We start from the raw sequence: 26,595 nt of genomic DNA, 5'->3' as shown, positions 1-26,595 counted from the left end.
CAAAGTGGAGATAAGGAGAATACCAAAATACAATCAGTCTCAATTGAAAGTAGAAAAAAAGAAAAAAATGAGTGAAGAACAGATGAATAAAAGAAAAAACAAATAGCAAAGAAGTCGATATAAGCCAAACTATATCAACATCTACATTAAATGTAAACGTTCAATACATCTCAATTAAAAGATAGAGATTTCCAGATTAGATGAAAAAGGCATGACTTAATTATATGATGTCTATAAGAAACTTAGTGTACAAATAATAATATAGACAAATTTAAAGTACAGGATAAAAAAAGAGATCATTCAAACACTAAGACTGGAAAGCAGGAGCAGCTATGTTAATATGACATAAAATAGACTTTAGAACAAGGAATGCTCTCAGCGGTTAAGAATTAGAGGTCGTAATGATAGTAAAGGCATTCTTACACCAAAATGACATAAAATCATCAGTAAGTATATATCAATAACAGAGTGTTAAAGTGCATGTAGCAGAAACTGTCATAAATGAGAGGGAAAATAAATAAATTCACAACTGTATGTGGAGGTTTCAACGCTCTCCTCCCACTAATTGATAGAGCAAGTAGACAGAAATTTGTAAGAATATAGAAGACAAACTGTTAATCACTATTATCCAAATTAATGGATATTTGTGGAAGATATCTGCCAACAAAATCAAAACAATTCTTTTTAAGTGCATACAGAACATTCACTGAAATGGATCACAAGCTGATCAATAAAACAAATGTTGATACATTTTAATGAATTCAAATCATAGGTTGTATTATAAATCAAAATATATATATTTGCTCTTTTTCCCAGTTTTTGACACACTTTGGAATCTCTGAATAATAAAGGTGTCTTTTGTATGCTAATTAATGATTAGTGGGTGGGGGCTGGTCACCAAAAAGACCAAGGCTGATTAAAGGGTTAGAACTTTCTACTCTACACTCAAACCTCTGGGAAGAGGAGAAGGGTGAGAGATTGATATAATCACCAATGGCCAATGATTTAATCAATCGTGTTTATAGAATGAAACCTCCCTAAAACTCCCTAAATGTCGGAGTTCAGAAAGTATTCGTGTTGAACTCACTGAGATGCTAAAAAAAAGTGGTGTACCAAGAGAGGGAATGGAAGCTCACGCCCATTTTAAAAATCAGCAAGATTCATCATATTAACAAAATAAAAGAGAAAAAGTATATAATCGAGTCATTCATTAGAACAAAATTAATGACATTATACCATTTTAGGATAAAAATATCTCAGCAAATTTGGAATAGAAGTGAACTTCCTCGACTTGATACAACAAAACCTAGCGACAGCCATCAATGATAAAAAACTACACACACACACAATCTTGAGATTGTAAATAAGATGAGAATATCCACTTACTATTTCAATTCAGCATAGTACTGGAAGTATTAGTCTGTGAAATAAGGAAAGAAAAATAAAAGTCATGTAAATCAGAAAAAAAAAAGTCTCATGTCACGATCATGTAGGTGGAAAATTGTAGGTACAAAGTCCTAGGAAGTCTACTATAAAGCTTCTAGAGCTCATAAGTGGGTTTAGCAAATTCTCAGGATACAAGTTAATTTACAAAAATGAATTTTATCTTTGTATCAGTAAAGAACAAATGGAAATTGAAATGAAAATACAATTTACAAAGGCATCTAAAATCATGCAAGTGTTGGGAATTTAACAAGTAAGTTTAGCAAGTTGGCACGATATAAGATCAAGACCCCTAAAATCACTTATATTTTTAAATACTAGCAAGGGACAATTGGAAACAAAAATTTTAAGTACTATTTTCAGTATTATTCTAAAAATATGAAGCACTTAGGCATAAATTAGGTAAGATACCTATAAAACCTATACAATAGAAACATACCGCTAAGAGAAATTAAAGACGTGTGTGTGTGTGTGTGTGTGTGTGTGTGTGGAGATATAGAGACATATGTAAATTAACTTTCAACAATTTGCCAAGGGGAAAGAATAGTCTTTTCAACAAATGGTGCTTGCATAACTGGATATCCATAAGGAAGAAATAAAGGCTATTCTTTATCTCTAACCATACATAAAAATTTACTAGAAATAAATCAAAATATAAAGAGATTTATGTAAATATAAAGTCATTAAATATAAAGCTATAAAACTAAAGTCATAAGAGAAACCCTTCCTAGTCTTGAGAAAGGCAAAATATTTTAGGTATATAGGACACAAAAGTCATGAACTATAGTAGAAAAAATACCTGATAAATTGGAACTCATAAAAATTCAAACTTTTTGCTCTTGGAAGCACACTATTAAGAAAATAAAAAGGCAAGCCATGGATTGGAAAAAATATTCCCACTATATATATCTGATATAGATTGAATGTGTATTCAAAACATATAAAGAACTCACAATTCAATGACAAGAAGATGAACAGTAAAAGATGTCCAATAAAGAGTGGGCAAAAAATTTGAACAAACACTTTGCAAAAGAAGATAGGTCAAGGTCAATAATTCCATGAAAAGATCCTCAACATTGTTAGGTATCAGGGAAATGCTAATTAAAACCACAATGAGAGACCACTAGGTGCACATTCACCAGAATGGTTAAAATAAAATAGACTAACAGTAGCAAGTGTAAACAAGCTTCATACATTGCTAGACAGGATATCAAATGATACTTTATGAGAAACTGCCAATGTCTTAAAAGTTATGTATATATTTACTATAGGATACTACTAGGGTATAGAGTTGAAAGTTCCCAGCTTTGAATCAAGTTTCGTTCTTCCCGGCCACAGGCCTCCTATCCTGAAGCTGTCTAGGAGCCAGCCAACAGTTGTCGCCTTAGAACAAATGACTTGTATTACTCCTTTCACTCAGGAAATTCCAAAGGTTTTAAGAAACTCTGTGCCAGGAATGAGCATTGAAGACCCAATACATATTTCTTACTATATCTCAGTATCATACCTGGGTGTTCATTATATTATTGTCTGTAATATTTGTAAGGATGATATACGTCATAATAAAATGCAGAAATACCAAAAAAGCAGGAATTATTTTAATTCATCAAATATAGCAATAATTCCATTTAAACAGTGAATAAAAATGTGTCACCAGAAGCGTATTTTCTAAAAGAGGACAAGGAGCAGTGGCAGAATTGCAGCTGGTGGAAGTACTACAGAGTTAAATTTTTTCTTAGATGTGTACTCCAGCTGATAGCAAGTGATCTGACTAGAATATTAAATAATTAAAAGATTCCCAAGTCCTTTAATTGTTCCACAGTTTAAAATTCTTTTTCAAGTCTATTAGTCACTTTTTGTAATCTTTTATTCTTTGCCCATGTTTGCGAGTCTCTTTTCTGTAAGCATGTGAAAGATTCTCATCTTATATTCTCTATTTTATGATTTAAATTTACAAAGCCCTTAGAAGCTTAATTGTGCTGTTTTCTACTGATTTCCATTTGTGGTCTGTTGTGGAGTTTCTAATAGTGGGCTCATGGATAGTGAGCTTTTAGGGTTGTGCTCATGAGCTGGCGTCTTTAAAAAAAAGAAAAGGCCCATTTGTGGTGTTTGCCAATTTCTGTGGTGTAAACCATAGCCAGTTTAAACTACTAGCTTGGTGTTGCTAAATGTGGAATTGGGAAGAGATGAGCATAATTGACTCTTGCAAGTTTGTACAAGTCTGCTTCAGCCCACAACTCCCCTTATCTGTAGAAATTCTACTAAATCACTATCAAGCCTCCACTCCTTAGAGGGGATTTGCCTTTGCTTTTGTTAAAGTTCTGGAACTATTCCCAATTTCAGACCACTTTAAATTAATTCTTAGCTTTTTTTGGAACACGCAGGTAGTTTTGAATTGGAACCCCAAATCCATTTGAGGACTGCTTTTGTTAACAGACACTCAGAAGAAAAATCCTTTGAGTTTTTGCCTTTACTCAAGGCCAAAAATAGTTTCCCAGTTACATCCCCTTGCAGGCTGGTATTTTCCTATTCAGTCTCTCAGTCAGGATACAACCCTTTAGGCTCTGGGCTTTATTCAGCATCTCCCTATTTCCCCTTCTGTTTTGTGAAGGCCCAAGACTTTCTCAGTCATTAAAACCCAAGGCTCTTGCTTTTTGGAGCCAGTATCCTTGGACGGCTGCCAGCATTAGCTCTGCTAACTAGTCCAGATTTATTCTGGGCTCCTTCACTTCTGAATACTTTCCTATCCTCCTGTGAGCTTAGCTATGCATTTAAAATAATTTTTTAAAAAATATTTTATCCAATATTTCAGTATTCTGCAATTGGAGATTCTTCAGAATATGTAACCTGCAATGTTGCTGCAAGTAGAGTTCCCACGTAAAACACCTAAAACTCTCTCTACCTTTTCTGATGACCTGTTTCTGTGTAACAAATATTGCAAACCTCCTAGTCTGTAAAAACAACTTATTATGCTTGTGATCCGTGGGTCAGGGATTGTGATCAGTTTGGACAGGGCTCAGCTGAGTGATTCTTCTATTCTGTATGGTACCTGCTGGGTTCAGTTGGTGGTTTTTAGCTGGAGGCTAGTCTATTCTGGAGAGTCCAAGAAGGGTTTCACTCACATGTCTGGTGCCTTGGTGGGGACAGATGGAAATCTGGGCTCAACTGATGTTCCCCACCTCAATATAGTCTTAGAGCTTATCTTTAGAATCCTAGCACAGTCATGGGAATTCCTAGATGGTAGCTCAGGGCTCCAAGAACCAGTGTTCCAAGAGGCCAGGAAGCAGAAACTGCCAATCTTGAGGACTGGAAATCAGCACAGTCACTTTTGTCATATTCTATTGGCCAAACAGCCCTCTAGCCCACCCAGAGGAGGGAACTACTACTTATGAGAGGAGTGTCACAGAATTACCAGCCCGATTTAATCTGCCATATTACTGGATTAAATCTTTAAGCTTTCCTTGATTTATTCCAATTTTACTTATTCATGTTGCTGCAGAAACAGAAAATAGGCTAAACAGGCATGTGTAGGGCTCTCAAAGAATTGATGTTCTCAGTCACCAACTGCCATTGTCATATCATGGCATTATTGCTCTTTTCACTTGGATAACCTTTCATTTTGTGAAATGGTTCACCTGAAATTAACATAGAAATGACAGGCCATAGGGATTTTCTAAACAAATTGGTATTATTTTACCCACGTAAAGGCAATTAAAAGAAAGTATTTTTTAATCAGCAAGAAGTTTTAAAATATTTGTTATTTTTATTAGTTTCTGTAGATATGGAAGGAGACCATTTTGTGACAAATATCTGCAGTTGATACTTAATTTTCACAAAGTTGAAAAAATTTTGAACATTATCCAAGGAATATTTCAATAAACATTTCAGAAAGATAGGTTATGCTTTAGTAAAAGAAATATAAAATAAGGTATTTCAGAAAAGTTTTAACTTATCTTTTTTAATGTAATTAGAACAATATTTGGGTTCTCATGAAGATACAGTTTCCATGTATATGTGAAATCCTAAATATCAAATATTGACCTTTTTTCCCAAAATAGAGAAAAGTAAGTATGATGTTAAAGAAGGACTAAGTAACTTCTCAGTGAATGACGATACAAGCGGCCTGGGACCTGCTAATGACCAGGACAGACATGTGAGCTGCAGTTCCCTGTACCCTGGGGAACTCTGGTCACTGAAATTGTCATGAGCAGTGCATAAAGGTTCCAGATCATACTCTGTCTGTTTCTCTCCAAAGTGGAGAACATGAAAGTTCATTTACAAAGGCTTGTCCTGGCCATAATCCTTCTCTGCATGTATGCTACCAGGTCACTAATGTATTCCACATCAACATAGTCTTTCTAATTAGAGATTGGATCTATGTTAAGAAATTCTGGACTAAAACTGCCTTGCATTTGGATGGACCGTTCCCTGTGAAATTCTGTTGACCACTCTTATGGCTAAAGAGTGCTTGGGCTCACCCTCGTGTATTCATACATCTCATCGGAAATCTTCCTACATTATACCAGAGACCTGCAGACTCTAGGTCCTAACTTTGTCCAAATGACCAAAAGGTGAGGTAGATTTCTTGAAATCAATTACCCCTTAAGACTTGGAAATCTGAGAAAGGACCTCCTAATTCTGTGGCAGCCTTAAACTTAAAATAGGAAAAGGCAGTCATCTTGGGGCATTCTCCACTGGCTGAGGGGAGACCACAACAAAGTCTCAAAGATCTGGGAAATTACGGACAAGTAATCTCAAGAGCACTGTTGCGAACGAGAAAACCACTTGGCTATTCTGTGGCTGCTGGTAGGAAGAGCTTGCTTGCCTGACACTCACTGTGTTCACTGCCCTCAAGTGGAGTTTCGAGAAATAATGAACAATTAAGAGCTTTGGCAAGGCAGATTTGTAGCTTGATAAATGTCCAAGTAAAAATAGTGGATTCTATTTTTTTTAATCCAGAGAGGAGTATATGGATGTGGAACTCACCCCCTCTGCAGTCAGCAGAAATTCTTGCCACACATTCTAACAGTTAAAAGAAAATCTCAGTATTCAAAGACACCCTTGATTTTATACATCTCTGTATACCGTAATTTTTTTAGAAAGCCTCAATGTTTTACCAGATAAATACTGTATATATTATTAATAGCCCTTAAGACTAACTTTTTACGTGACTTTTCAAAGTCTATCTTTCCACCATGCGCTGAACATCGAAGTGTCTCATCTTCCTGTCTGATTGGCAAATGGTCCTTCCCCTTTCTGCTGACCACAAAGCAATCTCGGAGCGGGTCTTACAGGTGTTTAGACATACATGAAAGCCTTCTTTTGTATGTGTCGAGCTATTGGCATGTGATAGTCTCCAGCCACAGTGGTGAGACCTCTTCTTCCTTCCAACAATGTAATTCTTATATGTAGCTATGTCTTGTATTAAAATTGAGTCTGTGGTTTTATTTATAGCTCTTGCCCCCATCAGTAATTAATATCCTCTTTTTTTTTTCCATCTTCCATCTATCGCCATTATACACCTCATTGCTTGTAGATTTTGCCTCTCAAATTTTCCCCTTCCCAACTCCATCTGGCTTGCATGACTTTTTCTTCTGCCACAGTTCCCTCCTAGCCTTGGTTATATAAATCCCCAATAAGTCCTTTCCCTCCATCTAACACCATTTCAGCCCCTTCTGCCTATTCCCAGGTTGGTTTTTAACAAAATTCTCTGCTTGAGGTTTTGGACCACCCAGGTTGCACCGGCTCAGGCTGCAGACCAGTGTAAGAACTCGTTATGGTTAAAGGGACAGGATTCAGACAGGCATTTTTCCTTGCAGACCTCTGAGGCTGTGGAATAGAAGTTTAATTCCTACTTCACCCTTATTTTGAGAATGAGGCCCTTCAGGGGTCCCAGCTTTGGAAGAGAATGTTTCCTATTGTTTTCCTTACTTTTGGTGGTCCTGAGTCTAGTTTCCTATACCTTTAAAACTCTGACGAACCAAAGATGAATTTTTTAGGATTCAGTGATGCTCTCATGTCAAAGGGCAGCTTCAGTGTTGCATTGCTCTGTGTGTGCTCACGCCCCTTCAAGTCTCCAGTTAGAGCATGACTTACTTTTTCATCCAGCCTTTTGATACTTGGAAGATGATTTTCAAAAATCTTGAATTTTCAGTTGGTTTCAGTGGAATTGTCAGTCTATGAACCCAGTCTGCCATGTTGCCAAAAACAGTTCATTACAGGATTTTTATGACGTTGAACCAGATGACTCTCCTATAAGAAACCTCCCTTGGTCATGAGGAATTTTTAAATTCATTCCTACATTTGGATTTTTAATTTTTTTAAATGCCTAATTATAGTTGATGTGCAATATGATATTGGTTTCAGGCTGCGACATAGTGATTATACATTTCTATAATATGAAGTGATCACCTTGCTAAGTCTAGAACCCATCTGACACCATACATACTTATTACAATATTATTGACTGTATTCCTCATGTTGCACTTTACATCCCAATGACTATTTTTTATAACTGGCAGTTTGTATTTCATACCCTTTTCCTGTCTGCATCGAGAGTACTCGCTGGCGGCACTTGCGGCTACAGCGTATACCCTGAGGTAACTCACAAATTACAGTCCTAAACTTTCCCCCAAAGTTTGCCTTGAAATATCCCGCTTTTATCATTATTTTCGCATTGCTGTATTGTGTCGATAGTCTTTGGAAACAAATGACATTTTATTTATAGCATTCTGTGTTTAGTAGTGTGATCGCTGAAAATGTCAAATCCTAGAAAACGTAGCATTCCTACGTGTGATGTTAAATGAATGCTGGTGGTGAGCTGCACTTTTTTTTTTTAAACAGGAAAAGGATTCATCTCTTCACCTTTTTCACCCATCTCCCCAATCACCCTCCCATCTGCAACCATCAATTTATTGGTTTGTCATCATTTTGTTTGGAGTTTTTACATATGTGTTCACGTATGAGAGGATTTACTTTTCTTGTACTGTCCTTGTCTAGTATTTGTATTAGGTTATATCAGCCTCACAAAATAACTGGGAAATTTTTTCCTTTTTCAATTCTTTCATACAATTTGTATAAGGTTGAAATGAAAATTTGATAGATCATGACTATAAAACTGACGTTATGCTTCTTTGTGTAGAGATTTAAAATGAGTGATTTTGTTTATTGGTTTTAGGATCATTTAGGTTTTCTATTTCTTTTGGGGTTAGCTCTAGTAATTCAGTATTTTCTAAGAGCTTGTCCTCTCACTTAAGTTTTAAAATTTATTGGTTAAGCATTTAAAAAACCTTGTCGTGTTTTTATCTCTAAGGCATCTATAGCTCTGTCCCCCTTTACATTTTTAATATTGCTTATTTTTGCTTTCTCTTTTTCCTGATTAATCTTTCCATATACCATATAAATAGAATCATACAGTATTTGTCTTTTTGTGACTGTCTTATTTCACTTAGCATAATGCCTTCAAGGTTCATCCGTGTTATAGTATATATCAAGATTTTTTTTCTCAGGCTGCATACTATTCCATTATATGTATAGAGCACATTTTCTTTATCCACTTATTCCTTAATGAACACTTGGGTCACTTCCACCTCTTGGCTCTTGTACATAGTGCTGCAGTGAACATGGATGTGCAAATATCTCTTTGAGCCCCTGCTTTTGAGTTTTTTTGATATATACCCAGAAGTGGGATTGCTAGGTCATATGGAAATTTTATTTTTAATGTTTTGAGGAACTTCTATACTGTTTCCATTTTACATCCTCAACAGGGCGCAAGGGTTCCAATTTCTCTGCATCAGCACTAATACTTGCTGTTTTCTGTTCTTTTGACAGTGGCCATCCTAATGGGTTTGAGGTGATATCTTATTGTGGTTGTGATTTGCCCATAAGAGACTTTTTGTGTGTGATTTTGAAGATAAAAGTAAATTAGGCATCACAATCTTTATATACTCTGAAGGCTAGTGTAGGTAGTGTTACCAATAAAATACAGAATGCCCAATTAATTTTGAGTTTTAGATAAACAAAAATATTTTTTAGCATAAGTATGTCCCGCTACTGCTTGGGACATATTTACCTTAAAAAAGGATTTGTATGCAACATTTGGTACACATTCATATGTAAAAATTATTTATAATTAAAAAAAAAAGGATTTATATGCAACATTTGGTACACATTTATATATAAAAATTATTTATAATTCAGATTTAATGTATGAATTAATTAATGTTTTTATTTGCTAAATCTGACAACACCAAGTGCAGAGTACCCAGCACTGCTGTGGCTCATGCAGATTGCAGAGGATATGTGGGTTCACTCTCTGGCATGGGGTATCAGCCAGATCTGCAGCACATCCAGCGACTGCCTTATCTCCTCCTTCAGTTTTGCTGATTCGTGTCTGGATAAGTGGATAAAGAAAACATGGTCTATACATCCAGTGGAAAAGGTGATGAGGGGGGCAGTTTATGCAGCAGCATACCTCCATCTTTGATGCTGGAGGCTCGGAGACAGTGAGAGACCAGAACATTCTCGTGCATTCCCTTCAGGCTTGCAGGTTCCTGTTCGTCCTTATTTCTCTACTTCATGTTCATCTCCTCTTCCACACTGCCAACCTTGCTGATTTGGGGGCTACAGCAGCAGACAAAGATGCAATGCGTTCACCTCGTTGGTTGCTTCAGCTTCCACCACTATATAAGAATAAATCTCTGGAATAAATCATATACCTATATATGTATGTCTATATCTATATGTATATATCTATATCTCTTTCTACATATATCGTCTATATCTGTATCTATGTCTATATCATCTTCTCCCTCCAATAATTCTGTGTCTTTGAACAAATCACGAATGATACAGGCCGGAATGTGTTCATAGACATTTTTATATAAGGACACTGGATCTCAAAGATGTTAAGTACCTTGTCCAAGGTTATATAAACAGTAAGTGGCAGAAATAAGCAATATTCGATCTTGGTCTATTACCTCTAAAAGCCATGGTCAGACTAATCTGTCTTAAGGAATACAATGGGGCAATCACACATATGTGAAATACTAATTGATTGATGAGTGTCACATTCCAAACAAGCAAGGTAATTAATCTAATTTAGCACTAGTGATTAGGTCTCATTACTACTGTATTTAGTAAGTGAGCATCTAATTTCTTTTAAGAGACGTAGATAAATTGGAGGAATTTTTAGAAGCCCAACCAACCAGAGAGGGATTTAGAAGGAGGAAATGTTAATGAAATAATGCAGGCAATGAAGTATACAGCAAAGAACAGGAGCCCTGGTTAGAGCATACGGGATTTAGTGCAGTTCACAGAACTGGGCAGAGAAAAAACTTAAATCCCAGAGTACTAACAAAGTACTTTTAAGAGGAGTCTATTACACATCATCTACCATTCTAGAGAACTGTGAAAGGTGATACAATTCTCAAACCACCAGTTAAATACGCAATTTAAATAATCGAGTGCCTTAAAGTTTTTCAGTATGTGAAAAAAATACCCAACGCAAAGACCTGACCCTATCATTGACTCCCTTGTTTCATCAATTCTAAGATAGATTTCTTCTTTTTCAGATTGGCTTGTTTGTTTTTTTTTCAACATACTTTATTATTTAGAGCAGCTTTCGGTTCATAGCAAAATTGAGAGGAAGGTACAGAGATTTCCCATATGTCCCCGAGGCCCATAGCCTCCCCCATTATCAGCATCCCCTACCAGCGTAGTACATTTGTTACGACTGATGAACTTACGACACATCATTATCACTCAAAGACCATAATTCACGTTAGGGTTTATTCTTGGTGTTCTACATTTTATAGAATAGTTTTACTGCCCTGAAAATCCTCTGTGTTCTACCTATTCACCCTTCCTTCTACCTAACCCCTGGCAACCATTGAAACATGAAACCATGAAAATCCTTTTTCATGTTTTGATATCTCTGAGATGAGAGCACATCTTATTTTAAGTTGCACTTTCTTTATCAGTGGTATATAAAATAATGACGCATCATACAATTGATGGTGTTTAATAATATGTAAAATATAGTATTTTTTGTGATCTTGGGCAAATTAATCTCTTGATGCCTCAGTTTCCTTATCTCTAAAGTGATATAATAATAAAACATATCGTATATCTCGCAGTTGTGAGGCATAAATGAGAAAACCATATGATGTGTTTAGAGCAGAGTATCAATTATCTATTGCTACAATGATGCTGCATCACAAACCACACCAAAAGTTGGTGGCTTAAAACAGTAACCCTGTATTATTTAAGTTTGGTGGTTCTGCTGAGCTGGGCTCAAGGGAGTTTCCTGTGTCTGTGGTTAGCTATGGGTTAGCTAGGAAACTGCTAATCTTGGGTGGACTCTCTCATAGATCTGGAGTCATGGCTAGAACTCTCGGCTTCATATCTGTTTTTTATATTATTATTATTATTATTATTATTATTATTATTATTTCTTGGCAGTCTAACATGAGCTTGTTCTCCTGGTGGTGGCAGACTTCTAATAGCATGCGTGGGAATCTAGGCTCAGAGCTGGCACATCATTATGCCCGTCACATTATGTTGACCAAAGCATGTTACAAGGCCAGCCCAGATTCAGAAGGCAAGGAGATGGACCCCACTTTGTGATGGGTAGAGCTGCAAAGTCACATCAGAATAGAGCATGGGTAGGAGGTTGGATTGGAAAACTGGGGCAGTTTTTGCAATCAATCTACCACAGTCAGTGCCAGGCACATAATGAGTGTTCAATAAATCTTACCTGTCATGACTGTCCTTGCTGAAGGCCCTCGGTAATAAATGGAGTTGAACTGGTTTAGTCCATCTTGGCTAAAGGACAGAGCATGGGTTCACCATGTAATGAGTGCTGGATGCAGCCCGTGTCTCTGATGTGCCCATCAGAGTCTCAGAAGCATGAGATCTTGGAATATAAGAGATGGAATGATATTCGAGTCCAATTACTCTCACTCTTTTACTTTATTGGAGAGGAAAATGAGGCAAGGGAGGTGAAATTACTTATTTAAGATTATACAGTAGAAGAGCTTGGATGCCCAGTGGTCTTCTACCGTAACATGCTGTGGCCCTTCCAAGTACGACTGTGAGAAAGAGTCCAGTTTCTTTTTAAATCCACATCCAAATAAAACTTGGGATGAATATAAAATGTAATAAAATAAGCTCTTAAACGTACCATATATGTTTGTTCTTTTTTCCACTTTAAATGTTGGAAGTTGTGAGTTCTTTTTAATGATGTCTAAACATTGTATAATATGAAAATAGTTCTCAATATTAATGACAGCCATCTATTTCCTACTTCAAATAGATATGTACTATAAATAGATTTTTATTGGACTTCAATAAGAACAGACAGCACATAAAATTCAGACACTTTTTAAAGGATTGGGCCTGGATAAATTGTTGTTGGCTTAGAGCTAGAGACAATGAAAATGAACCATTTAGTATTTAAGTACTTAGTAAACCCGATTTACTATTTCAAGGAACAAAGTTTGTTAGTAGACTTAGTAGAATTATTGGGTATCAAAGACACTCTGAAAATACTTTTCTTTTATTGAAAAATAAATTGTTCTGAAACTCACAAGCCAAATTTAACATCAGAATGCTTAGCAAAATTAATTTATTATTTTGTTTCCTAGTGAGAACCGCATACAACTATGCCTGTATTTGTATGACTGTGTATATGCTATTTGCTCACATATACTCAAGTGGACATTTATAAAAGTTAACGGAGAGAGCAGTGGGTTTGGATTCAGGAAAACTTCGATGTGAAATTGGCAGTTCTGTAGCCCTGTGTAGTCAGATAAATTCTTTGTATAGAGGAGTGTTATATTTTAAAGATTTCCAAGGAGCTATATGTATACAATGTTCCTTGTCTTTCTACATAATGTTTTTCTTTTAATTTTAAAGCAATTTTTTAGATTGTGGTAAAATACAGCTAACATAAAAATTTGTCGTCTTAACTATTTTCAAAGACATTAAGCACATTCTCCTTGTTGGGCTACCATCACAATCATCCATTTACAGATCGCGTTTCATCTTGCAAAGCTGAAAGTCTGCACCTATTAAACAATAACTTCCCGTTCCTGGCAACCACCATTCTCCTTTCTGTCTCTATGAATCTGACTATTCTGGACACATTATATAAATAGAATCAGATAGTATTTGTCCTTTTGTGACTGACTTCTTTTAGTATAGTGTCCTGAAGCTTTGTCCATGTATCTATCATGCGTCAGAAATTCCTTCCTTTTTAAGGCTGAGTAATATTCCATTGCGTGTATATACCACCATTTGTATGTCCATTTGTGGACGTTTGGGTTATTTTTACCTTTGGCCATTGAGAGTGATCCTTCTATGAACGTGGGTGTACTCCACAAAATATGTTTATCTGCGGCATATTAAAAGTATACGAGCTGGCATTACTTAGTGAACGTACCCATTTAAAAAAAAAAAAAAACCCTTCCAATTCATTTTAGTAAATCTAGAGAAGCTTAGACATCTCTTAAAATAAACTCCTTTCATTTTGAAGGTCATAATAGCATTAGAGCACAAAAATACACAATTTTGAAGGAAGAAAAAACTATGTGTGAAGACTGTCCTGGGCCATCATCCGTGATGCAGCAAATTTCATGAAGTTCCCCATTTTGTCGCTAGTAACAGATTAATGCACTCACTCGAGATCTATCCTGATGAAAATTCCCCTCTGGTTCGATGTCCCCTCTCATGACCTCTTTTATCCTCTCAAGATCATGAGACGTTTCTGGATGCTTCTTCATGCTCCCTGGAGCTGAAGAAATCTCAGTGATTGGACTCAGATCCTCTCTGCCTGGACACACCCTGTGTCACAGTTTCTGATGCTCACTCATCACACTGGTGTTGCTACTGGTTGTTGTGGTAAAATCTTTATAAGACTCTCCACTGAACATCCTTTATGCTAGGATTCCCCCAAACCCACCTGTGGTTTTGTGATGCCTCCTTCTACCATCTCACTGTTGTTTCACCTTTTTAGAAATATGTACCAGCAGTGGACTCTGTTTTCTTCTCTCAGAAGAAAACCTTCATCTCATTATCCAGATTGTATTCTGGTTCCTCAACTACCTATTTTCCAATCTAGTGGTAGACATATAAATTATGACTCAGTTCCTTTGGAGTTTGACTTCCCATAAATAAAACCAAAGATTTGTGTTTGAGAGAGAGAGAGGGAGGAAGGGTGGGAAGGAGGGAGGAGAGAAAGAAAGAGTGAGAGAGAGAGAACTCTTGATACTCATAAATTAATGTAAAGGCAAAATGTAAAGGCAATTGTTTAAACTATAAGTTCAGGAGCAAATTTTGGAACTCTAAAACCAAGATAAGTCTTAGTTCTCTATATTCCATATAATCCCTGCCCTCAGACAATGCATATGGCTGACTGAATTAGGGGCAGGTCAATCGGAAAAACAAAAGCAGGCCCTAGATCTTCACTCAGGCCAGGAAGACTCAGAGACAACCATAGAAGAAGAGCGGTCATCGTGAGAAGGTGCAGCTTGGAGGAGTGGACTTGGGTGCTGGGACCTGAAGCTGGGGGAGAATGGCGAATTCAGCACTTGGGTGCAACAGTCCTGTCCTCAGTACAATGAGGAAGTAAGTGGGGAAGAGATCTAGGATGTGTGTGGGGGTGGGGGGCAGGGGAGAAGAAGGTTGAATAACATCCATGGAACACTTACTATGTTCAGATCCATTGGATAAATGATCTGATTAGTCCTTATAACTGCACTAGACAATAAGAAAGCTGATGTCCACTTCCAAAGTAAAGAAGAAGAGGACCTTGGGTTAGAATCTTAAAACCCTCATTAAGGGTCCTTATCTTTTATTCGTAGCAGACAGTTCCAACACAAGGTTATTCAGGAATAAAGCAAGAAGAAAGGTGATGTTTCTGAGCTTTAACATCAAGAACTTAATCGCTTCACTCTATTTACATCTCTATTACCCAAGGGATAAACAAAGAGGCAGGAAGGGATGGGGAGAAAAAACTCACCACCTTTATTTGGGGACTCGGATCATTCAGTGCTAACTGGCGAATCTGCCGTTCACCATGGCGGATGGCTATGAAGTTAGAGACTAAAGCCTGGCTGGCCCCTAGGTCCCAGCTCTTACCCTTGTATTCAGGGTTGACTCACACCTGCCTCTTCCCTCCAGCTCTGTGGTCCTCTGCCTCCCTCCCCTGACAGATGGTTCTGGCCATCAGCTCAGCAACTGATGGATGCTTGGTATTTTTAGCTAACCATGTTTTCTGATCATCGTATATGGCAATTTAGAGTAATGAAATTAAAATATTTATACACATAAACCTTTATATTCTTATTTGTGCAAATATTATTTTTCTACTTTATAATTTTTACACACAATTCGTACTTGTTAAACATATTTTCCCAGTGCCTTTTAAAGAGAAGTAAAATCAGATGTTTGTATTAAAAATGTGAGAGGAGCGAGAGGAAAAAGAGAAGCAGTAAGGCGTTTGAATAAAACCCCTCAGTTAAAAACCTAAGGTCACCAGCTACTTAGTGGTCGTTGCTGGCTTGTCTGTTCATGCTTGTGCCCAAAGACCAAATATTCTGCTATTCGTCATCTAAGTTCCCAAGACACTAGATATTGGCCTGTGGCCCTTGAGCAAATTACTTGATCAAAATTTCTTGGTTGGTAAAATATAGATAAAATATTGCATGACACATAGAGTCATGCGACAAGTGCTAAAACAGTGCATGCTTTGATAAAGGAGAACAGGAAGTTAATGGTGTAGATCCTAAAACCAGATCGTCTGTAATCAAATTCTTGAAATACTACTTACCTTCTGATAAAACAACTTCTCATAGGAATTTATGAGGATTAGGTGAGTTAATCTTTGTAAAATGCTTAGAAAATTAGCTGACCCACAGTAAATGTTCAATAAATGTTAGCAACTACTGTCCATACTGTTAGCATTATAATCTACCTTCAGGATTCTTTTGGATTTTTTTAAACACTTATAATTTCTGTTACACCATCTACATACTGTTCATAAGATTTCATCACCAGCAAGTCATGTAACCTGCCCAGTACAGTGAATATAGAATTAGGGAATAAAAAATAATTAGAAGAATTCTAATATATTCATTTCTCTTTATTTAGTTCATTACCTGCAATTAAAAACATTTTTTAATCACAAGTCTCTCAGTCTCAAAATTGTCCTTTTGCATTTGGGAAATGTCTTATTTCTGATAGATATTTGCATCATTTCATTATTTTCTCTATTTAATTTATTAATATTCTTCATGAGATTGGTTCATTTTATCGAACGTTCCCCAGAGTTTTTTTAGTTGATGATTTCTTTGTTTTTAATAGTTGCTTTTTTTGCCCTTGAAGAAAATTACCTACACTATTAATGGGAGTCTAAATTGATCTTCTAACTGTCCTAGATGCCTAGAAATGAGCTTTTTGTAGAGGGATAGCGATTGTAGAACCTTTCTCAATTTTGCCAGTCAGACACCTTGAAGAAATCTATTAGTAGGCAAATTATTAACTAATTGAGCATTTAGAGTGTTTTTACTTTTGAAAAATCAATTAGGCTTTTGCCCTTAGTTTTCCAGCATTATTTCATTATTAATTGTTTTAAACAGCAGTTCATCAGTGGTAGACCCAGATCAACTGACAGTTTTGGCTTTTTTTTTGTATATATTCTGTGCTTACTTGATTAATACAACGACTGAAAACCTTTAACATCATTGATCATGTCACAGAATGCTGAGTAATTGGCTACAAAATGAGATCTTTTGAAATTAATGATTCAGTGGTTCACAGGTTCAATTCAGCAGCAGATTGCAGTCACCAAAAAGGGAGAATTTTCAGTATATCTTCAGCATGGATGATCTGAATGATAGTTTCACCTCATTTTTGGCACCAATACTATTTTTTTGTCTTCATTAGTGATAATTTCTCGTTCTATAAAAAGCACAGGAGGTCACATTTATTATCTTAATGACACTATTTTATTACCACTGAGTAAACATGGCTTTCAATTCAAATTTTGAAGAGATTGTCACTGTTGTCTGAGGCATAAAAATAAGATAAATTTATAGGGTGCAATTTCATGCTTTACAAGATCTTCAAGTGAGGGCGGTGGTAGGAAGTGGGTGAAATGGGGGTCTGGGTCTTAGCTCCGTAACCTGCTCTTCCAGAAAGCCTTTCCTGAAGCAAATCTGCACCCTCTTGGTCCCTTTTACTATGCTCTCATGGCTGTCTAGATGTCACTTTATCCCTAAGGTTTCCATAGTGTTTTGCTTGTCCATAGCAAATGGCTGCCTTGCCAATAAAATTGCAGACTCTCAGAGGTCATGAACTACCTCAGTGCCTTTGTATCTTTAGGACTAAGCTTGTTTTGGGAACCAATTTGGCACTGAATTGATTAACCTAATAAAACAAAAAAAATACACACACATTCTTTCATTCAGGAAATAAATTCTGTGAATATATATGTCTCTCTCTCTCTATATATAAATAAAATTTATTATCATCATTTTGACAGTATCATCTGTCTTTCCTTGACATATAAAAACAAAATCCCATGGTTTCCAAGCTGTTCCTGACAATTATTAGGCAAATTTCTCAGAGCTCGATGAGGGACTCAAATCAACTGCTGAAAACCATTTTAATCCCTACTTTCTCTGAGTCTTCAAGTTACTTTCTGAGCTAAAATTTTAAACCAGTGTTCTCCAAAGTCAACTTGGTAGAAAAAAAGGCCCTTTGAGATATTACTAACAAAAAAGTGATCTATGGTCAAATAGATTTGGTTAAACACAGCAAGTCCATTCCTTTTAGGAATATATAATGTGCACTGGATTATTGATGTTTCTGAGAAATCCAGTCACAACTTTGTAGATCCCAAGATTTTTACCTTGAAACTCTTTTTTTTGTGGAGCGTTCATTAACATCTCTGGGAACTAATGGTCTGTAGGACATACTTTGAGCAATGTTGCTCTAAACAATAAACCAGGTCAGAGAATATGATTTCAGTTGCACTTTGCATATGGGAAAAACACGATGAGGGGAGTCAGGAGCTCACAGACCCGGCAGGCACTGGTAGTCTACTCCGTGAGTGTGGCAACTTCGTTTCATTTGCCAGACATTCGTTGCTTTCTTTTCTAGTAATAGTTTTTCTTTGCAGAACACTCAGAAAACAGATAAAAGGAAAAAGTCTTTATGGCTGTTTTGTTTTAAGGGTTCCATGCTCAAATAAATTTGGGAAGTTCTGAATTAAATAAAGACCTTTTTATGCCTTTTCAGAGCCTTGCTATGATCAGTGAAAGCTGGCTCTCCAATAGGGTTATAGTATACAGCTTTTCTCAATTTTTGACCACTAATTTCTAAGTATTTGGGGGGATGCACGTTTCTTGGGATTCACTGTGAATAATGAGGAGACATTTGGAAGGCCATCAGTGATCGCTGCCCAGTGTCCCTCACTGCAGGGAAGAGGGGCTCTTCGGATGGCCAAGGTCTCTGAGAGTTACACATTCTGAGACATTTGCAATCCATTTTTCAGCTCTCCATAACTTGTTACAACTGTCTTTTTTCCAATGGCTCAGGGCACGAGGACCCAGACAGATTAGAGCTAAAAATAACAAAAATAAAATTAATACTCATTTGGGAAACAATTGCTCAGGCAAACGAACAAACACAGATAAGAGATTCTGTCCAAGCTTCATTTTCCAAACTGAGAAACAATAATACGCATATTAACCCAGGTGGCTAAGCAGATCCTCAGCAGCCTCTGATTAGATAAAGGGGCACATGTATCTTAAATGCAATTTACATATTTAAAATAAAGCACCATCACAATAGGACACATTTAAGTTAAACCACGACAAATAATTACTCTCATGGTATTTTTTTTCTCCATCCTTTTAATCTATATGTATCTTTATAATAAAGTGGGTTTCTTGTAGACAACATATAGTCGGGTAGTATACAAACTGTTACTTTCAATTTTTCCTTGTCGCTTTCTTAATTCCAGCTAACTTTAAGTTTAAACACAATTTCATTTTCTTTCCGAAATGTTTAAGCCTGGATTTTAATGTAATTATTGAGAGTTCAGGAGGCTAGGGTAGTGGATGTTATTTCTTATAAACAAAATTGAAGACTCTCTAAAGAAAATTATATTATGAACCTTCTTGTGTTCTCAATTAAGGAAAATTGGTGGCTTACATGGTATTTCTACCTGTAGATTTCACAGCTACTGGTAAAGTAAAATACAAGGAGTTTGTTTACATAAAAACAATTATACATGTGAAGAAATATTTCATATTTAAAAAAGAGGAACTTGGTTTCAGAATACATTTAGTGAATAAAAATCTGAACAAACAATTTTGGAATAGAAAAAAACAAGTGCTTTTTATAATTACAAATTTAAGAGCAAATGAGTAGGAAAATTAAAGGAATTATAGAAAATGATAATTTTTTTATTAAGATAACATCGTTGCAATGTTACAATCATGGAAGTTAGGTATGATTTTTAAGGAGAAAAGACATCTATTGTTAGAGACGGTAAAAAAGTGATATTTTGAAATCTAGGTTGAAATAGGACCTATCTATCTTTTGCTAAGCACCCTTATACCATCAGGTGTTAACTAATTATTTCATATGAATTATTTCATTGAGATCTGTCATAAACACAGAAAGATGTATATTTTCTTCATTTTACTTTAAAGCTGAAACATGAGGTAAAGAATGCACAGCACAGGAAAAAAATAGGATATAACACAGTTAGTGACTAGCTCTCATCGGTTTTGAAATAAAATGATCATAACATTACCATATCACATCGTATTTTTCTTTTGTCCATCAAAGAGTGAATCAGGATGCTGCCTTTGAGTCTCTTCATGGAAGAATTTTTCTTGCCACCAGTATCACTCAAGAGTTTTAATTTTTCATTTCTTAAAGGACATACTTTTATCACTTAGAATTCCTTTCTTTATACCATCAGTAATGAGCTGGATAAATTAAGACTTTTTATCATGTGAAATTATAATAATTAAAGTCATAATAATTCTTTCCATCTTTTATTTAATGTAGCCTGGGTAAATGAAGTTACAAAGCATTTTGTGTATAAAATCCCTGTCAAGAATGCTACTTTCCTGGGACGCAAATGCATACCTGGGGGACAAATTAGCCAGGTGTGAGTGCTTCCAGTTACAGTGATAGTGGGCATATGGGGAAGGGTAAATATATTTTGTTTTCTCTACCTAATTCTTAAATAAGGAAACAAAATAATATAAATAAAAAACCAAACTAAACCGAGTAAAAAAATCAGGAACTCTTTATACAATCATGTTTAATACACTGTGTCTTAATATCAGTGTAAGTTGGAAGGGATTTTTTTTCATAGAACAGGAACCAAAAATGTATGTGCATATGTGTGCGCATACACGCACACACACAAGCACAAAACTATGGCACAAAAACTAGAATAGAATTATAGATGCCTTTCTCTTTAAAACTTATATTTCATTTTCATGTTTATGCAGGTGAAATTTAAAAACACAAACGGCATTTAATTTAAAATTACGGTTTTCACTGAAATTGCAGCAAAATTCTCTCACATTTCTTCATATTTTTATAAAACATGTGACCATTTCCAAAACCTCTGGGTATCATAACATATTTTAAAATACCAGCAAAATTACCAGACTGAAAAAGAGCACTAACAAGGCATTTCCCCCATAGAAAACCATTTCACACACCTATTCAGAATTATATATTAAGCCAAGAATTTAATATTGCAAATATATAAAAGAATGAGTTATTGTTTTTTTTGGAGTCGTAACTTTGGATTTTAGACCTATTCATTTACTGTTTTAAACATGGCACTGCATTTATGTCGTTTTGGGTGGACATTGAATATACAAGCTTTGATGATTAAATTGGCTCACCTTCATTTCCTTGAAACCAACACAGAATTGTGTCCCTATTTTAATGTATTGGCCTTTTGGCATACAAGTGAAGCATTACTAAACAATTCTGTGTTTTTAAAAAAATCAGCACCGTTCAATAATTTCCTAATTCTCTGAGTCTGGGGAACACAAATAATCATTTTAATTTTCTGGTAGACACCGAATTACATAGTAAATTATATCAAGCCTGGAAAGTCTCATTTAAAAAATTTCTTTTTAAAGGAATAATCTGAAATATGAATTAACTCAAAATGATATTTAAAGTTTTGACTAAAATTAACTATAGCACTTAAAGTAATTCTTACTATTTTAAGGAAAAAGCTCTTGAGGCCATTAGAAAAAGGATTATACTGAAGAGGAGAAAGGCAGAGGTAAAGAGAGAGATAATTAATAGGATATACTAGAGTTGAATAACTAAATGAAGATATACAGATCTGCCAGAGCCCAAAGAAGTCAGAATAATATTAATCAAATCTTACTGACTCTTAATTGGAATAATGAGCAAACATTCTTAGCCTGCTTGATCATGTTGGCATTTTAATTAAACTTCCTTGGTTCCCAGAGAAAACAATAGTTTTTTTTTTTTAACTCTTTTTTTTTTTTAAACTGTTACCAAAAATACTTTTGAAGACAGTAACTAAATAGTATAATTGGGGTCTTTATGTATAGTAACAAGGCTGAACATGTTGCCATAGATTAAAAACTTTGGCTTTTTAAAAAGTTGTCTATAAATCTGTGACTACAAGCAGCCCAAACAATGACATGTGGATTTAATTAGAATAAACTTCCCACGTTTTCAGAGATAATGTTATGATTATTCTTCTATAGCAGCTACCTAATAGAATAGTTTTGGTCTAGTAGAATAAAGATTTTCAATAAATAAATAGCTGACAATTTAATATATACTTATATAGCATACCTTGTGCCAAAGACACCATTCTAAGAGCTTTAGAAATATTAACTCATTTAACCTTCATAATCATATTATAATCTAGGTACCATTTTTATTCCCATTTTAAAGATGAAGACATAGAGGCACAGAGAGGTAAAATAATTTATCCCACATTGTGTGTGCTCAACCTCTACACCATGCCCTAACATTTTTTAAATGACTTTTGCATGCTCAGCACTCCGATTTGGTACTATACATGTATCATCTCATTTCATTCTCAGAATAATTCTAAAAAGTATTATTATACTCATTTTGCAGGTAAGAAAAATGAGGCACAAGGAAATTGAATAACTTGATCAAGTTTAAATTACTAGAAGGAAGGATATAAACTCATTTCTATCTGACTCAAGAATATGTTTTTTCCAACCTTTTCTGATACACTGACATATTTAAAGATTCAAGTATTTAATTTAATGCCTTGCATTTTTATTTTTTAATGATATTAAGGTGCTGTAGCAGATAAATTGAAATTTATCTGATTATGGAGGGTCATTCACTCCTGCACCAAACATTTACAGAGCATCCATTATGAACATATTCGGGTTACATGAGGCCAGAACTTTATATAATTTTGGAGATCTTTAGGATAAAGCATACAAATTCATACATGTGAAATTAGATATGTAAGTAACTATTTATTATGAATGAGGAAAAAAAACATAATGTAATGACACCATCATACCACAGTACGATCTCCAACTCTGACCTTCAGATTATCATGTCGGGTGAATGCACAATGGGCGAAAGGAGGATTCATTTACTGGAAAGTTAGCAACAGCTTAATTATAGATGGAAGCGATTGCAAATCACAAAACTATATCCCACTAAACACAAGCTAAAAGGATCTCAAGTTAGCTTTCCCTTAGCTAGGTTTGAAAAAGATATGCCCATAGCCATTTCAGCATCCCCTTAACCCGGTTGTACACGCAGTGGAGAAGTCAAATTGAAGAGAGGTGGTGGCCTCACTTTTGCATATTTTACAAAAAAATATCACATGAGAATATTTCACGAGGGTCTTTTCTAGAGCTTTGAATAGACGTGTGCAAGTGAGTAGGCCTGAAGTAAGCTTCTCTAGGTTTGCAGTAAATCCAGCATCTTATGGCACTCGCTCTATTCTAAAAATGCTCTGCCCCTCAAGAAATGGTGAATTTGCCTACTTAAAACACCGTTAGGCTGCTGGCAGGAATACGTGGGCACAGTGCGGTGGGGATGTGAATACCGAAGGGAGAAAATTGTTCTGCATTCTTGATTAGATCATACCATTCTGGAAAATCGGAGGAAATTCGTAATGATTAACACAGCTGACAAAATAAATCTTTGTACTTTTTTTTTCTGGTTGTAAAGAATATTGATAGGTAGAAACAATGACTAGGAATTGGATCTAGACTAAGATAGGAGAAACAAATTTTCAATCTTCTCTTGAGGCTTTATAGAATTGAGAGTGGTGAGTGAGGGTATAGCAGAAGTTGCTGTAAAGGCCCCAAATTAAAAAAAATAATTATTAGTTTCAAATATAGAATACATTGGTTAGACATTTATATAGTTTATAAAATGATGCCCCTAATTGCTCATTCTCTCCTCTGGCTTCCCACCTAGCCATTACATTAATGCTGACTGCATTCCCTCTGCCCTGCTCCCCTTCCCAGTGACCATCTATCAACTACTAATTTGTACTTCTTTAACTCTTCACCCCATTCTCACAGCCCCCCCAACCCCTCTTTTCTCTGGCCGTACCCCAATTTCTTATGCATAGGAAAAACTCTGTGTTTAGGCTGTAGAAGGACGAGGGAGAGCGAGGCACTGAAATTCTCTGCCTAACATTGGTAAATGTTATCTCCACTGTGGGCTGAGGAACCTTTGGAGGTTGACTTGCTCTGTGAGTAATTCTCTTTATACAGAATGATTTGTTTACATGCTTTATGGAGTACAGAAAGCCATAACATGAAAAGAACAAACTTCCCTTCTCTGAAGCCCCATTTCCTCCTCCCATCTGCATGTATCTGCACGAGCAAACAGAATATGAGAAGACCTCATCCCCTACTGGTCTAGAGACATCACAGAGACCATGATGTGCCCTGTCAAAGCAAACAGGAGATTGTTCCACAAATTGCCAAGAAAGTGATTCTTGCAGAACAGAGGCAGATCTTAGGGTTACAGGCATATGGAATGCTTATTTTTTCTCTCCTTACGTTTACAGAGCCCTGGGCACAAGTCAACATAGAGCCCCAAATACCATGGTCTAGTTATTTGAAAGGTATTAATCAAATAACAAAACATTAAATAAAATATGTAGTATTTACTACTTTGGAAAAATGTGCCTTCGTGATGACACGATGGAAAAATATATATAAATCTATGAATTTTAGATGACTGGAGGTTGGCAAAATGTATTAAGGATAACTGATTTTGTTATTTTTTTCATGTGGCAGGTTGTTCTGTTGATGGAGCAAAAATTTATGAATAAATAATAAAAACATTTATAATTTATAAACTACATATTTATAAAATATATAAATTTCTTGTCTGCATTTTGGCAAAATCACTAATTATATACATAATTTATGATTACTAGACAGGAGGGGGGGTAGGTGGGAGTAAGGGGGGTGGTCAAATATCTGGTGGCAGAAGGAAATTTAACTTTGGGTGTGAACCCACAATGCAATATGCATATAACATTGAATTGTACTCTTGAAACATATTTGATTTTATCAAACGGCGTCACCCCAATGTTTTTTTTTTTTTTTTTAGGTGAGGCAACCTTTGGCTGACCTCACAGATGGCAAGGACCTTGTCAGTTTATAATCCCTTATTTTTTAATTTTTTACGCCTACAGCACCTGGTCTTTCTTGGTGGTCTCCCATCCAAGTACTACCCAGGCCTGACCCTGCTTAGCTTCCGAGATCAGATGGGATCGGGCTTGTTCAGGATGGCATGGCCATAGAATCACCTCAATAATTTTAATAAAAATTTATACATAATTTGTTTTTTCTTGACAATAACGATCTAAAGTAACTTTTCCTTAAGAAGTTAGGTATATATAAGCTTCCAAATTCAATCATTTAATGAGCAAGCTACTTCTTCTGTTGGGTTCTGTGTGTACAAAAATAAACTTTTTTCTCCTCTAAATCTTTGGTCAGTTTAATTTGCAAACCTCAGATGCCAGACCTAACAGGGTAGAGAAAAGGGTTCCCTCCCACGCAGGGATAATGTGTTGCATCTTTTCAGTGCTGAGCACCCATTCCTGCATGACAGGAGCTCATTGTTTTAGGAGAGAAAAACTTTTAATAAAGTAAATCTGATTGGGATCATTTTTTTTTCTCATAGGAAATAATTTTTTTTTTAAATACCAAAGTCATTCTTATTGTAGCATGATTTACTGTAATAAAATTATCAATTTTAGGTATAATTTTAGATGACTTTTGACAAATGTATACACTCATTTAACCACCACCTCGTTCAAGATATTAAGCATCCCATCCACACAGGATGTCTTCTCAGTTAATCCTTACACAGGCCAGAGGTAACCACAACTCCAGTTTCTACTGCCATGCATTTGTTTTGCCTGTTTTAGTGCTTCATAGAGAGGAAATGATTTGGTGTGTACTATTTTGTGTCTGACATCTTTTGCTCAATGTAATATTTTTTAGATTAATCCATTTTATTATGTGCAGTTTGTAGTTGTTTTTATTGTGTGCGTATAATGTATACATATTATACACACACATACTTATTTTTCCTTCTCAATGAACATTTGGTTGTTTTCAGTTTGGGACTATTATGAATAAAGCTGCTATAAACAGCCTTATACAACTCTTAGTATGGGCATATATTTTCATTTTCCTTCGGTAAATACCCAGGAGTAGAATTTTGGGGTCATAGGGGAGGAGTCTGTTTAACTTTATAAGAGACTTCCAGTTCCCCAAAGTGGTGGTATCATTTTATATAAGAGTTCCAACTCCTCCTCACCTTTGTCAATACTTGGAATTTCGATCTTTTAAAAATTTTGTCTATTCTCCTGGGTATGAAATAGTTTTTTTATTTTGGTTTTAATATTCATTTCTTTGATGATGAATGACATTGAGGACCTTATCATATGCTTATTGGCCATTTGTGTTATCTTCTTTAGTGAAGTATTCATGTCTGTTGCTCATTTAAAGCAATTGAGGTTTTGTTTTCATTTGTTTTTTTTTTTTTGCTTTTTATTATTGATCTGTTGGAATTCTTTATATATTTTGG

The 26,595-nt window shown here is 35.6% G+C and overlaps 1 protein-coding gene and 1 pseudogene across 1 annotated transcript in view; one reads left to right on the top strand and one right to left on the bottom strand.

Moving 5' to 3' along the window:
• The window catches only part of LOC120582786 (cytosolic beta-glucosidase-like), a 191,004-nt gene that overhangs the window by 36,830 nt on the left and 127,579 nt on the right, over positions 1-26,595 (top strand). The window lies entirely within an intron of this gene.
• Positions 25,184-25,302, bottom strand: LOC120583027 (uncharacterized; annotated as a pseudogene).

Source organism: Pteropus medius, unplaced genomic scaffold (assembly GCF_902729225.1).
Source record: "Pteropus medius unplaced genomic scaffold, Ma_sr-lr_union100, whole genome shotgun sequence".
NCBI lineage: Eukaryota > Metazoa > Chordata > Mammalia > Chiroptera > Pteropodidae > Pteropus > Pteropus medius.
Note: the sequence above shows the minus strand (reverse complement) of the source record. Positions and strands in the feature narration are given on the sequence as shown.